This window comes from Phaseolus vulgaris, chromosome 8 (assembly GCF_000499845.2).
Source record: "Phaseolus vulgaris cultivar G19833 chromosome 8, P. vulgaris v2.0, whole genome shotgun sequence".
In the NCBI taxonomy this organism is placed as follows: domain Eukaryota; kingdom Viridiplantae; phylum Streptophyta; class Magnoliopsida; order Fabales; family Fabaceae; genus Phaseolus; species Phaseolus vulgaris.
In genome coordinates, this window is record NC_023752.2 from 53,817,726 (window position 1) to 53,834,472 (window position 16,747).

At 35.7% G+C, this 16,747-nt stretch overlaps 1 protein-coding gene and 1 pseudogene across 1 annotated transcript in view; both read right to left on the reverse strand.

Annotated features, from left to right (window-relative positions):
• Window positions 1-16,747, reverse strand: part of LOC137827163 (TMV resistance protein N-like) — a 77,186-nt gene that overhangs the window by 13,472 nt on the left and 46,967 nt on the right. The window lies entirely within an intron of this gene.
• Window positions 15,264-16,617, reverse strand: LOC137827167 (uncharacterized; annotated as a pseudogene).

Below are 16,747 nucleotides of genomic sequence, written 5' to 3' on the forward strand. Positions count from 1 at the left end.
GAAATTTTTTTAAAATATAATATTTACATGTATTACATTAAATTTGTTTTTCTCCCGTATATTAAAATTAAATGAATTGGTAGAATGTATGATAATTATAAATCAAAATTACATCAATTATTAATAAATAATACACTACAAGAAAATCATGAAATAGAAACCAATTTTAGAAACAAAAATAATTAGTTGTTATAGTGACTAAATTAAAAACTATTTTAGGGACTAAATAAATTTTTGGTTTCTAAATTAATTTTTATTATTGTTAAATAGTTTCTAAATTGGTATCTAATTAGCAACCAAAGTTTTTGCTACCAAATTTAGAATCTAAATAATTGATAGTTAAAACTTTGGTTGCTAATTAGATACCAATTTAGAAACTATTTAACAATAATAGAAACTAATTTAGAAACTAACTTTTTTTTTAGTTTCTAAAATGGTCTCTAATTTAGTTATTATTACAACTAATTATTTTGGTTTCTAAAAAATGGTTTCTATTTGATGATTTTCTTGTAGTAATATAAAAATAGATAAAATTGACGAAAAATAAAAGTAATATGACCAAAATTATTGATCAATTTAGGATAATGATAGAGTCTCTCCTTTAAATATCAGATTTTCATGAAGATTTGTAATGTTACAAAAATAATTAAATAAGACTTATTAAATACAAAATCAACTCATTGTCAATTATTTTGGAAGTGTTTTTCTCAATCAAAATTATATCATAGACGATGTTTTGTATATTCCTTGCTTCAATTTTAATCTTCTTTCAGTAACAAAATTGATTGATAAATTATCTTGTGTTCTTACTTTTGACTCTAATGGTTGTCACATTCAAGACAAAAACTCCTTGAAAATGATTGGCTCTGCTAAGATGCAAGATAGACTTTATATACTCAGGATCCCATCTTGCTAGAAACTTAAAATCAAACCCATCGAATCTACACACACCATCAATATTGTTAATGTCAGTGCTAGTGATCTAGAAACCCTTTGGCATTTTCGATTAGGTCATATTTAAAATAAATGTATTGATGTTATCAAGAATAAATTTCCTTTCGTTAAATATAACAAATATTTTGTTTGTGATGTTTGTCATTTTGCAAAGCAAAAAAGGCTTTCATTTCCTATTAGTACATCTAAATCAAAAAAATGATTTGATTTGATTCATGTAGATATTTGGGGACCATACTCAATACCATCAATTCATGGTCATAAATATTTCTTGATCATAGTTGATGACTATTCGAGGTACACATGGATTTTTCTTTTAAAACGCAAATCTGAAGTTGTTAAGGCTTTGGAAAATTTTGTTGTTTTTGTTCAAACACAATTTGAGACAGCGATAAAAATAATAAGAAGTGATAATGAGACTGAATTTTTCATGACTATTTTTTTTTGTCAATAAAGGAATAGTACATCAAACATCATGTGTCAATACTCCACAACAAAATAGTATAGTTGAAAGGAAACATGGTCATTTATTAGATGTAACAAGAGCTCTTATGATACAATCTCATTTACCCAAAATTTATTGGTCATATTCTGTGATACATGCTATGCATATTATAAACATGCTTCCCACACTTGTTTTAAACTATTCTTCTCCTGATGAAATGCTTTACAAAACTGATGCAAATTTTAATGGATTAAAGGTGTTTGGTTCTTTATGTTATGCTAGCACTTTGTCAACAAATAGAAGAAAATTCGATCAAAGGGCATCAAAATGTGTTTTTATTGGTTTTAAAAAAGGGACAAAAGGATATATTTTATTGAATATTCAATCAAGATAAATTTTTGTTTATAGGGACGTTGTCTTTTATGAACATGTTTTTCCATATCAAAGGGTTCAAGATACTAGCAATGAAACTAACAGTCCTGACATTTATGATCAAATTTTGTTTGCTGAAGATCAACCTGTCTTGAGTCAGCCATCACAAGCCATTCTTGCACCTTGTGATAATAACTGTGAGTCACACATTGAGGTTCCAGAAGAAGTTTGTTCCCATATAGACCAAAACCTCAATGAAGATCATGACATAGAACAAAATTCTGAATCAGATCAATCTGTCCAAATGAGTACAAGAATATAAAGACCACCTGAGTATTTAAAGGATTATCATTGTAATCTTAATGTTTCCAATACATCTTCAAGAGTTAAATATCATTTGAATTATGTTTTGTCTTATAAAAATTTATCACCTTCTTACAAATCTTTTGTTATGTCTCTTTCTTCACATGTTGAGGCAAATACTTATTTTGAAGCTGTGAAACATGACTGCTGGAGAAAAGCTATACAATGTGAGATATTTGCTTTAGAGTCAAATCAAACTTGGGAGACTCTTGTTCTGCCTAAGGACAAAGCTACCATAGGTTCCAAATGGGTATTCAAAATAAAATATAAGGTTGATGCAGACAATTGAAAGGTATAAAATATTTGCTTATACTGGAAGTGTTCCTTTCATAGATATTCAAGCCTACAGAAGATTGATTGGAAGGCTTATGTATCTCACTAATACCCGACCTGACATAACATTTTTTGTGCAACAACTTTCTCAGTTTCTTGCTAAGCCTACAATTGCTCACTATACTGCAGCGATTAGAATTCTCAGATATATTAAAGAAGCTCCAAGTCTTGGTTTATTTTTCTCTTCCAACACTTATGCTCATCTCAAAGCCTTTTGTGATAGTGATTGGGGCACCTGCAGTGATTCAAGACAATCAATGACTGGTTTTAGTGTGTATCTTGGTAATTCTCTCATATCCTGGAAATCAAAGAAGCAAAACACGATATCAAGGAGTTCTTGTGAAGCTGAATACAGGGCAATGGTCACTGTTACATGTGAAATTCAATGGCTAACTTATCTTCTTCAAGATTTCAAAGTTCCTTTTGAGCAACCATCTCTTTTATACTGTGACAATGACTCGGCAAGATACATTGCAACAAATCTAGTGTTTCACGACCGTAAAAAACATGTTCATACCAACCAAATTATAAAGGAGAAGAAACTTGTTATTACAAAAAAAAAATGATTATAAATTGTTAAATTCATCTTCATATATTAGAACAAAGAGAAGAAGTAAGAATAGTTTTGAATTACAAAATTTTCATACCACATATGTATGACTGTAAGATATTTTCATCTTCACATATTAGTGATCAGTACGCTTGCCCCCAGACTCGAGGAATGTTTACTTTATAAGAGTCTAAATGTGACTGTTGGGTGCTTCGATGTATGAAGTGACTTCTTGTCCTTCTTTGAAGGCTGACTGAACGACTTTATTGCTTTTGATCTTTTCAGTAGTTGTTTGAATGCCTTTATGGACACTTGTATAGTTTTAAACAATGTATGTTGAATGATCGTTAGGACTAAGATCCTTTGGACGTCGCTCAGGCTTTTGAATTGCTTTACAATTTTGAATGCCAAGTGCATGCTGGAATCAATACAACTTAAATAAGCCGATTCTTTAATAGATTGAATGCTGACCTGATACTTGAATCAAAATAATTTAAATATGTGGAGCCTTTAACAGATTGAATGCTGACTTGATACTGAATCAATATGATTTAAATAAGTTGTTTTGAGCTTCAGATAGGTTGAACACCGATCGAATGTTGAAGATTGTTATTTTAATACAATTTCCTTAATCGAAACAAACTTTATTTTAACCGTTCGGGAGGGATTGCCTCATGGGGGCAAAGCTTCCTTAGCCGAACGATATTGATTAAGGATATCGGTAAGGATTGTCGTTTTAAGGCAAAACTTCCTTAACTGTATAAGAGCATTGCACGTTGGTTCGGGAAGGGCTGCTATTTATTAAGCAAGTTGCCTTGGTCGAAGAGTTTGTTTGAAAATGGCTGCTAATTGTTAAGCAAGCTGCTTTGGCCGAAGAGTTGCATGCAGTGTCGCGTTCGTTCGACAAGGACTGCTAATTGTTAAGCAAGTTGCCTTGACCAAATGATGTTTGGAATTTTGTCATAATTGAAAACTTTTTAGATGTGTGGAAGTTACAATGAGATGAGGAAGTCTTCACTTGTTGTCCATACTCCAACGATCATGTGTAAGAGCATAAAATATATCAGTGCTGTATGTATTGCATAAAATAATACTTATCTTATTCTTGGGGGTCATCCTTTAATTATAGAGTTTTGGCTGATCTCCTATCATTAGTCTTTTTTCAACAAAATAATATCACAACATATTTAAATATTAACAATCACATCTGTTATCTTCATAATACTATGATAACATATTTAAATAATAGCAATCATATATGTTATCTTCAAAATAATATGATAACAAATTTAAATAATAACAATCATATCTTTTATGTTTAGAATAATATCACAAAAGATTTAAATAATAACAATAATATCTTTTATGTTTAAAATAATCACAAAATATTTAAATAATAATAATCATATCTTTTATGTTTGGAATAATATCACAAAATATTGAAATAATAACAATCATATCTTTTATCTTCATAATAATATCACAACATATTTAATGATAAAAATAATTTTTCCGATTACCTCACATCGGGTTTATATTCGATTAAGATCATATCGGTCAATGTTCAAACCTTTCCAATTAGGAGGAATTTGTGCTTCCATGATTTGATCAGTAAAGGAATGTCCTTTAAGTTTCTCTTCCAAAATAATATTGTGTTTCGATTGGTGAAGCCTGGATGATTGATGAGTCTGAGTTTAAAGGATGGTCGTCTTCTATTGATTACGTGTGTCCTCAGATTTGTTTGGGGAGGCGGGTCTTCTAGCTTCAGGATATGGCTTTTGGCCCTTGGTTCAGGTATGATCCCGACCAGTTGTTGTTGGTTCATTTGATCATTCTATTCTCAGAGGATTCATATCTCCTTCTCGTTCTTCTGGCGCATGATTCGCATCTCCTCCTTGTTCTTTTGGACCATCTTCGCCATCTCTTTATAAGGTCTGGAACATAGCCATTTTCTTGGCCTCCATCATTTTCTCGCCTTCCATCTGCCTTGTTAATACCATTTGCTACTCTTCAATACTATTTTGGCTCCACGATGGGCGCCAATTGTACTTGTATAGACTGGTAGGGCCTAGATAGTACATGGATTTGGATGTAATAATTGTCTTTGATCTCTCGATCGCTCCTCCTTCATCCTTCTCGTACTCGCTCCTTCGTGCCTGGTCGGGAGTTAACTTGCAAAAGGTTCTCCAACAATCAAATAAGTACTCTATGTTAAGAGTGTATAATGAAACTGATAAAAAAGTACCTTACTCCTCTATAAAGGGTTTATTTATAGTATTTGGTTATGGACCCTCTTTTACGATAAGCCAAATCTATTAAATATTAGTGATAATTTATTTATAGGGAGGTTCCCTGATTTCTCGAGATGTTACTCGGATTTGGTGGGATGTGCCCCTGATTCTCAGGGAGTCTCTGTAACTGCCTTAAATGCTATTTATTATAACTACTTTAAATATATTCTAACCCTACTTAAATGCTTCGCCTGCACTCTCCATTTATGAGCTGCCTGTTGTATCTTTGCTCTGCCTTTTAGCTCTTTTATGGTATCCAACTGAAAACCCCACCCCTTTTTCGATGCTTCCTGTGAGAAATCCTCCACTCGCTTAGACGGGATTTCCTGTGAATAACTTTACTATCATCTTCCTACTCTTTTTGAACAAATTTTAAAAATATGATTGGACATGTAATTTTATGTTCTAACATTATGTTAATATCATGCTACTATGTACTAACATTACGCTATGTTTTTAGATCATTACTTTCCTTCATTATTTTGCTTAACATATCGCTATGGAATGTATACAAATATTAGTCCCACCACTATGCACAACACTTGATAATCATCGACATGCCAACATAAAGTTATGTTTATATACATATTCATAAAAATGATGTTTCCTTCATGGTTTTTTTCTTCAAGTGGATCGAGATCATGCTCGACACCATGGAGGGTTAAGACCTTTTCATGGTTTTCTTTCAAGTGGTCTGAGATCATGCTCGATACCATAAAGGGTTAAGACCCTTTCATGATTTTTTCTTCAAATGGACCGAGATTATGCTTGGCACCATGGAGGGTTAAGACTCCTTCATGGTTTTTTCCTCAAGTGGACCGAGATCATGCTCGACACCTGAGATCATGCTCGGTACCATAGAGGGTTAAAACCCTTTCATGTTTTTTTTCTTCAAATGTAAAAGCATAACACTTTTATCGATCCCTTACACATTGTACTCCTAACAATCCTGAACAATCATATCTATAAACCCCTGAAATAATTCGAGTCGTATATAAACATAAAGCAAAATAATAAATTGTTTAACAATACACTAAATCCACACTAAATCCAAACCATATTAACTATAATAAAAACGCAGATTCGCCACATTTCAAGTTTGCGGAATAACTCCACCATCCAATGTCTCCAAATGGTATGCTGCCCTACCGACCACCTCACAGATTCGGTAAGGCCCGATCCAATGAGGTGCCAACTTGTTGTCCTTGTTTATTTCCCCTGCCTTTCTTAGTACCAAATCCTTCTCTTTAAACTCTCTTGGAAACACCCTACTTAAATGCTTCGCCTCCACTCTCCTTTTCTGAGCCGCCTGTTGTATCTTTGCCCTGCCTTTCAACTCTTTTATGGTATCCAACTGAAAACCCCGCCCTTTTTTCTATGCTTCCTGTGAGAAATCCTCCACCTGCTTAGACGAGATTTCCAACTCGATGGGTAACACCACGTCACTGCCATAAACCAAACTGAAAGACATTTCTTTCGTAGTTGATTGCTTCGTTGTGTGGTATGACTATATTACCGCGGAAGAAGCTCGATCCACCTTTAGCCGCTCCTAACTTCTTCTTCAAACCCTACAATATTATTTTATTTGTTGCTTCTAGTTGCCCATTTATTTGAGGGTGCTATACTGATGAAAATATTTTTCGAGTTCCCAACTCTTCACACATGTGCCTCACTTTCCCTACTCGCAAATTGCGCTCTGTCCGACACCAATTCCCTTGGCACACCGAATCTACATACAATAGACTTTCAAATAAACTTAGATATTTTTTCTGTCGTGATGGTCGTTAGTGGCTCAGCCTCGACCCATTTTGTAAAATACTCAATTACAACCACAATGAATTTAAATTGCCTTACTGACATAGGAAAATGTCCTAATATATCAATTTCCCACTTCTGGAAGGGGCATGAAGAAATTATGGAATACAAATGCTTAGCTGATACGCCAATATTATTTGAATGCCTTTGGCACCTATCACATTTTTTGACATACCCAAGACAATCCTCCCTTAGCGTAGGCCAATAAAACCCCGCCCTAATTATTTTTAATGCCAATGATTGTCCGTCAGTGTGACTCTCACAAACACCCTCCTGCACCTCCTCCATGATCCTATTTTGTTGTAGCTCCCCAACGCATCGTAATAACGGTATTGGGAAGCCTTTTCTGTACAACACCCCATTAACGATGACATACCGTGTTGCATTTTTCTTAATAACTTATATTCCTCTGAATCCAATTGTTCCTCCCCTTCCTTCAACCACTCTTCATAAACATCCATCCAACTTTGCTTACCTCTTATTTCCAATACCTCCACCGTCACACTTGGTGATTCAAGGTTCTCATGAATGACCGACCAATGATTTCCCGACCTCTTGGTACTTGCCAATTTCGACAAAAAATCTGCTTGAGCATTCTGGTCTCGAGAAACATACATCAACCCAAACTCTTCAAACAAGACCACCATGGAACGCACCTTGGCCAAATATTTGACCAAATGCGAATCCTTAGCTTGGAAATTTCCTACTACTTGCACGGTTACCACTTGAGAGTCACTCCTTACTATCATTCTTCTAACTTCCATATTTGTTGCTAAGTGCATCCCTACGATTAAAGCCTTGTATTCGGCCTGGTTGTTGCTTACTTTAAATGAAAATTTTAATGACTGTCCAACCAACACACTGTCCGACCCTTCCAATATCCAATCAGCTGGTCCTAGGGTCAACAATCAAACAATGACACATAAAATTTGGATCCACCCCTGGCATATCGTGCAATGATCATGCAAAAACACTCAAATTATCTCCCAAATACTCTACCAACCTCCTTTCTTCTTTTTCCTCCAACTTGCTACCTATCTTTAAACTTCTCCCCCCATCCGACTTTATGACCTTAATGTCTTCCATCGGTTGTGGCTGTTCATCCTTATAATCAACCCTTGGATCTCACTCTACCCCCTCCAAATTCCTATCCTCCCGTTCTACCTGCATACATCTCCTTCTATTTTTAGACTTCCTTTGTAACACTTTCTTGCTGCCCTCTGATATACTATTAACACCCCAATTGTCCCCTCATCCATAGGATACTTCACATTCATATGGATCGATGATACTATTGCTCCTAACTTATTTATTATCGGTCTTCCCAACAGTTCATTATAAGAAGAAGTGGTGTTTACAATCATGTACCTTATTATAATTGATTTGGCCTTCTCTCCTTCCCCAAACATCGTCTTGGCCTCAAGATACCCCCGAACTTGCACCGGGTCGCCCGAAAATCCAACCAAAACTCTGTCATATGGTTCCAAATCGTCCAACGATCCTCCCATAGTGATAAAATCATCCTAAAACAAAATATCTGTTGAACTCCCTTGATCCACTAGCACCCTATGAATTTTTCGGCTCCACATTACCACCGATATCACCACAAGGTCATTAGCATGTGGGAAACGTCATTTAAGTCGTCCTCTATAAAGTTTAAAGACGACATACACACTTCCTCGATTGACAAAACCATCACCGACCGAGCACTTGATCTACCGCCACCCGAGAATCCTCCCGAAATTGTGTTCAATTCCCCTAACGTTGGTTTCTCATGATTACCTTCCACCTACCTCCCTCCTCAACTCTTCCTTCCTTATCCGATCCTTCTTTTTTTCTACCTGTCTCTCCTCCCCTCCTTCTCTTGCCATGAAAACTTTTAACAATCCCTGTCTTAGCAACCCTTCAATTTGCCTTGAAAGGATGTAACAATCTCCAGTTCATGCCCGTATGTTCTATGGAAGTAACACCAAACATTTTTGTTTCCTCCCATATGTTTTGTTGTCTTTTCTGGGAAGCACAAAAGTCTAGTCGTGTTCACATCTTTAACAATTTCCTCCTGAGATGCCACCAATTTTGGTGACACCCACTCCGGTCTTCCCAACCTCCTTTCATTCACTGGTTTAAAACCTCCATACGACCCACCAAACCTCCACTTATCCCTTTTCCCTTTCAAAGGTTTGCCTCTATTACTGACAGGTTGTATACCGACCACCGACCCTTCAGTCCTCATTTCTTCATCTAACTTCTTTATGGTAAACTCTTCTACTTTTATGTGAGACACTGCCTTAATGTTGATGGCTGTCATGTCTTCTAGTCTTCTTTGGACTAGTGACTCACCAAATGTTCCTACCCTAAGCCCTCTAATAAAGGCTTCCACAAACATGCCTTCATTAGGCATAGGAATTTGTACCACCACCTCATTGGAACGCTGCAAAAACTGTTTTATTGACTCATTTTTCGCATGTTTTACCTAAAACAAATCTGCCACCTCTAGAGGCTTTGCTTTGTTTGCTACAAAGTGGGCAACAAACAACCCGGTGAAGACTTCTAGCGACATGATGAATACACCTAGCATATTACTAAACCAATTCAGCGCCATTCCAACTAAAGTGCTAGCCAACATCTATCGGACAAACTCTGGTCCTCTACAAATCAACATCTGATGTGAGCATTAGGATCCTGCTTTCCACTGAACATCCCCATTTTTGGGAATTCATAACCCGAAGAAATTGGCTCTCCCAAGATTTCTTCTGAGAATGGTTGGAAATCTGTCTCCACCTCCTACTGTCATTGACCCTTTATATTCTGGCCCTCAATTTGCCGTCGAAGCTCCTCATTTCTCCTTTGTATCATTTCTTGCACTCTCGCAGATTCCTCCATCCTAGCCCTCACTTCTGCACTCTCCCTCCTGAAATCCTCGTGAGCCCTCCTGAATTCTTCCACCCTTTCCTCATTTTGCCTCCTCATAACCTCCATCATTTCCATCAGAACATGAGTTGCATCAAGCAGTGGCGCTCCATTCGCCTCTTCCTCTGGTGCCGCTCTTCGTGTGCCCCGCATAATGCTCAGTAATTTGTAACTAAAATTGATATGGCATAGGAAAGTTTTACTTGTCCCACGGTGGGTGCCAAAATGTTCTAGATAAGAGTATTAGTGAACTCAAACCTAGAATATTTAGAGTGACAAAAAATAAGTGTACTCTTAACTTAGTAAGTGATCTGTCTTTTCCTCTTGTGTACCCTCTAATATACTAAAATCTCTTCGCTACCTATTATGTATCCAACCTTCTTATTGGCCTGATTCTATAATAAATTGCGCTGATGACCTTAATTACACCAATTGGTTCATGACCTTAAAGTTAGACGATTCACGATGCTACACTAATAAAGTAGTGTGTACGGAAAAAAGAGTCGTATAACGATACAACTTTAACTAATAAATAATAAAAAATTACTTTAATTGCCACTTTTATGCAAAATGTTATCTCCCAGTATTGAGGAAATTATCTCTAATTAATAGGAACCATTGTATAAACTATTTTGACTTGCAATGCAAGCTCGATTTTGCATTTTATTTATTTATTTATTTATTTTAAATTGATTTGTTTACAAATAGAAAATAACATTATTTTTTTAGATTTTTAAGGTTACACACATCATTACAAAAAAGAAAGAACATTTCCAAAAAAAAAAACAATTGACATAGAGAGTACAATTTAACGACATTATCTTGTTGAACACAATTAACGTAAGCTCTCTATATTTTATAAAACTTTGTGTTTTTGAATTTAGAATGCAAGTTAGGCTATATAGCCGTACAAACCCAAAACAAAAATAAGAAAATATCACACCTGCACCCACTAATTCATGTACAAAATAATGGGTGGTTTCCTAACAACCATATTCCTAATAATTAGGCTAGTAATTAACCACTTATTTGATGACTTTTTACGGCAAGTGCACCGCGTTTGTCAGAAGTAATAATTGTCTCTAAGGACGGATATCAATCCCACAAGGAACACTGAATTATCGAGTACAATAATCGCTAAATATAAAAACAGAACAACTAAAAGAGTTTTTGAATTAATTGTGTTGGCATTGATCAATAAGAAAACAGACAAAGAATTAGTTGTTTCAATTGGAAAAATAAGGATTAGTTTCATCTCTCTCACCCTTAAGTATTTTGATTAGCATGTCAATATTAAGTTCTTTGATTGAAATTGATGCCCGTATAAAAATAATTTATATCGATTCCTCGCATATAAAATCCTTAAGAATGTCCCCTAACTATCGATCCCTCGCATAATTATAAGAACAACTTAGAACGAAGCTCAGACGTTTAATTGCAATTAACATTTCAAGTCTATTCCTAGCACTCAAATATGTTAAGTATTGTTGTTTAGGTCCAAACCCTAAAAATACCTCCCGGTCAGATTTAAGATTCTCAATTTGTCACGGAAAATTAAAAGTAAAACAACAATACCAATCATCAATCAAGAACTGAATATTAATATATAAGATATCATCTCAATACATAAGAGTTTGAGCAGATTACCCAATCCTAAAGGGTAGAATTAGCCACGCATACTTCTAGCACCTTCCATTCTCCCAATTGGGTTACAATTCACTTTATGGTGTTTTCCTCTCAATCTGGCACTCTAGGGTTGAGCCTCTAGCCCTCTATTTATCCTAGTTTTCTAGGGTTAGGTTGCTTCATGTGTCACGCTAATGGGCTAAATGATAAAACATAAAAAAACCCAATATTTCTTTGCATCTTTTTCCATTCTGGGACCTTCCGGCTTTATCTTTTTAGCTCAAATTATTCTCCTTTATTTCAAATCTTCAATCTTTCCTATAAATCTGCAATTAACACCAAATTTAGGAATAAAATGCTCTTATTCAAATAAAGCTCATAAAAATGTAAAAAGGTATAAATTTATAAATTAGGGATTATTTTATATGTAAATTAGCAATAGATCCTCATAAGTGCCTATATTTTAATATGAAACATTAATGAAATTAAGCACTTATCAATAATGGGTGGTTTCCTAACAACTATATTCCTAATAATTAGACTAGTAATTGACCACTTATTTGAAACAGAAAAACAACTCTACTTAATTAAATAAATTAAAAAACAACAATTGAAATTCTAACTGCTGCTAACATTCCCTCCCTTAAACTAGATGCAATAGCATTTAGTTTAATTATGATGCTTCAATTATGCCCAACATATTGCGAAACCTTAAGAATTGCTCCAATTTGTGGGGCTTGGTCATGATATCAGCAACATGATCCTGTGAACTGTAGTAACTTAACTTGACAACTCCATACCAAAACGTGATAGCACTTCATGAACATATTTCTTCTGACATACAAAAATTCCATTTGAACTCTGCATAATTTCAACTCCAAGAGAATATCTCATTCTTCCTAAATCATTGATATCAAATTCAGACATCATAGATCTTCTAAACTAATCACATATACTGCAATCATTTCAGTATATATTAAATCATCCACATAAAGACTCACAATTAAAATTTTACCTTCCTCCTTTGATTTTGTAAACAATATATATTCACAAAGACATCTGTCAAAGCCATTACCAACAAAGTAAGCCTCTATCTTGTTGTACCAAGCTCTAGGTGATAGTTTAAGGCCATATAACGCCTTCTTTAATTTGTACACTTTGTCTTCTTCTTCCTTTTTCACAAAACCAGTGGGCTGCTGCACATAAATGTCCTCTTTAAGTTCACCGTGAAGAAAGACACTCTTCATATCTAACTGAAAAATAGTCCAACCATATTGTACTGTTGTTGCAAGTATTATACGAATAGTATCACGCCTAGCAACCAGAGCAAATACTTCTGTGTAATCTAGTCCATATTGTTGCGCATACCCTTTTGCTACTAGCCTTGCTTTGAACTTGTCTATCTCTTCATTCTCTTTAAATTTGGTTTTAAAGATCCATTTTACCCCAATTGGCTTCATTCCTCTTGGAAAATATGTAAGCTCCCAAGTCTGATTTTTCTCTATGGATTTCATCTCTTTCATCATTGCATCTCTCCATTTTTGTCTTTTGATAGCTTCCTCGAATGAAATTGGATCATCTCCGGTGACCATCATTACATTTAGGTCAGCATCATCAGATAGACCTTCTCCTTTTTCATAATCAATCATCCAGACCGGCTCTCTCCTATTCCTTCTAATCCTCCCTTCAACTGGAGTCTCATAATTGTTAGGAGGAGCATTGGTGCCTATGGAACTGTCCATAACATCCTCTTCATTTTGTTCCTCAATTTCTTGATCATCGTTATGATCCACAACATTCTCCTCACTCTGTTCTTCAGTGTCACTCATGTATTCCTCATCTCCTCCCCAATCAAGAATGCCCTGTTGGTATTCCTCATTCTGTTCCCAATTTCATCCCTTTTGTTCTTCAAATATCACATCCTTGCTTATCAGTACTTTCTTGTTGAGTGGATCAAACAAACGATATGCTTTGGATTCATCACTTACCCCCAGAAGAATACATTGCTTGCTTTTATCATCCAATTTCTTGGATGAAAGCGTTCTCAAACCATTGTAACTTAAATGACCAAGTCGATTGTGCCAAAGCTCATAATTATGCTTTAGCTCCACCTGAAAACAAGACTTTGTTGATATCATGGTGGCTGTCAGCACAAACATCCGATTCTCCTTCATCTTAACCTCCATAATCTGTCCTCTTTCAAGATGATAGACTTCACACTTCCCTTCCTTAATCAATATAGTCAAGCCTTTCTCTTGAAGTTATCCTACACTTAAGAGATTATTCTTAAGTTCAGGAACATAATACACATGTGAAATGACATATACGACTCCATTAATATTTAATTGAACACTTCCTTTTCCCATCACATCTATCTGAGCATCATTGCCAAGCTTTAATGTATTGTGATAGTTCTCATCTAACTTTGAGAACCACTCCCTGTTACCACTCATGTGATTACTGCATCCGGAGTCAAGAAACCATTCATCTTCCTTTTGTTGCTTAACATCAACGTGAGCCATTAGCAAAAGTTCATCCTCTTGTTCCACTGCATCTTCCACTTCAGCATAATTTATTTTCTTTTCCCAGGTAGGACATTCGTATTGAAAATGTCCAAGTTTGTGACATTTGAAGCATTCTATCTCAGCTTTGTTAAATGATTGTCTCCCTCTTCCTCTACCTTGGAAAGAACCTCTGCCTCTTCCTCTACCTTGGAAAGAACCTCTGCCTCTTCCTCCTTTATCTTCATTTGTAATTTGCAGTACTTGTTCTTCTTCTCCTTGATATGTCATTTTTTGCTCGTGAACCAAAAGACTGCTCTGCAATTCGTCAATGGTCATAGTGTCCAAGTTGTTGGATTCTTCAATTGAACACACAACGTAATTAAATTTAGGAATCATTGACTGTAAGATTTTTGCAGTAATGATATTCTCAAGCATGCTTTCACCACACGCCTTCATGTTTTTAGCAATTTTCGAAGTACGGGCAAAGTATGAGTTAACTATCTCTCCGTCCTTCATCTACAACATTTCAAAATCTCTTCGCAGGGCTTGTAATTGTGCTCTCTTCACTCGAGTAGAACCTTGAAATTTTTGCTTCATAGAATCCCATATGTGTTTGGATGTATCATCATTGAGGATAGTATCTAAGATTTCTCGATCAATGGCTTGATACAGATAGTTCTTTATCTTTAGATCTTTCAATCGTTGTTCTTCCATGAGTTTGAGTTCTACTTCTGATGCAGTAGCTTTATTTTCTACTTATGAAATCCCATGTTCCACCAACTGCCAATACTCCTTAGAACGTAGAAAATTTTCCATTAATTTTGCCCAATGATCATAATGCCCATCAAACTTGGGAATTGCAGGTTGCACATATTAGCTGGAATCTGCCATTTTCGATATTTCCTTCTTCTTAGAAGGATACTGATGTTGGCACACACTTACAACTGTTTCTCTCACACTCACACTGATGTTATCAAACACTCACACTCACAGCTATTTCTCTCACACTCAAGTTCTGGATCAGGCCCCTTATAAAGGAGTTCTGATACCAATTGTTGAACACAATTAATGTAAGCTCTCTTTATTTTATAAAACTGTGTTTTTGAATTCAGAATGCAAGTTAGGCTATATAGCCGTACAAACCCAAAATAGAAATAAGAAAATATCACACCTGCACCCACTAATTCATGTACTGAATAATGGGTGGTTTCCTAACAACTATATTCCTAAAAATTAGGCCAATAATTGACCACTTATTTGAAACAGAAAAACAACTCTACTTAATTAAATAAATTAAAAAATAACAATTGAGATTCTAACTGGTGCTAACATTCCCTCCCTTAAACTAGATGCTATTGCATCTAGTTTAATTCTGATGCTTCAATTATTCGCAGCCTCATCGTTGACACGTTCATCAGTTTTTGTGTCCGAGTGGAGTGCAAGTAAGATGACAAGTGCTTCAAGGATTCCATCCCTGAGTGCATTCAAGTATATTACACTCATCAAATCCTCAAACTCCTCTGATTTTTGCCACCTTTCAACCAAACCATAAAACAGCCTCTCTAATTCTTCACCTCTTCCTTTCAAAACACCATTAACATGCTCATACTCTGCCACATGATCAAGGTCGTCTTGTCTCTTCCCAACAAACTCATCATATTGAATGTTGAATTTCTGAATCAGTTCATCATATGGATTTTTGGAAGAGCTCGCTGTGTTCTGAGCAGCATTTTCATTTTCCTTTTCAAGTAGTGCAAATCTGTTGCCCAGAACTTGATTTACCTCCTTCATCTTCGAGAAGAGTTTACTCTTGACCTCGAATTCCGACGTACTTTGTTGATTCATCATCATGAACATTTGCATGAGAGGGTCATGAGAAGGAGGAAGTGTCACTGTAGTCCAATCCAATTGTGGAATCCTCTGCTTTGGTTCTGGGGGTGATACAAAAGCTGTATTTATCCCTCTCCTATTTGCCATTGTATTTAGTGTTTCCCACACGTCCAAATCAGGAAACCTCAACTTTGCTTCCAAGAGTCCACCGCAAACTCCACTCAAGTATGTTCTATTTTCAGCTGAGGGTATTATCTCCATCCCTTTAGCTGAGGGTATTATTTCTCTTGACTCTTCCCAACAAACTTATCATATTGATTTTTCCCAGAGCTGGCTGTGTTTTGAGCAGCATTTTCATTTTCATTTTCAAGTTGTGCAAATTTGTCACGCAGAGCTTGGTGTTCCTCCTTCAACTTCCAAAAGAGTTTACTCTTGACCTCCGGTTCCAAAGTACTTTGTTGCTTCATTACCATGAATATTTGCATCAGAGGGTCGTGAGGATCCAAACGTAGTCCCTGTAGTCCAATCCAAACGTTGAAGCCTCAGCTTTGCTTCAGTGGATGATCCAAAAGTTTCTGTAATTCCTTTCCTTTTTGCCACAGTATTAATTGTTGGCCACATGTCCAAATCAGGAAACCTCAGCTTTGCTTCTAAGAGTCCACTGTAAATTCCACTTATGTATGTCCTACTTTCAACCGATGTTTGCACTTTCGCTTCAGGGCTCCATCTAACCCTATAACCCTTCTCCAAAGAA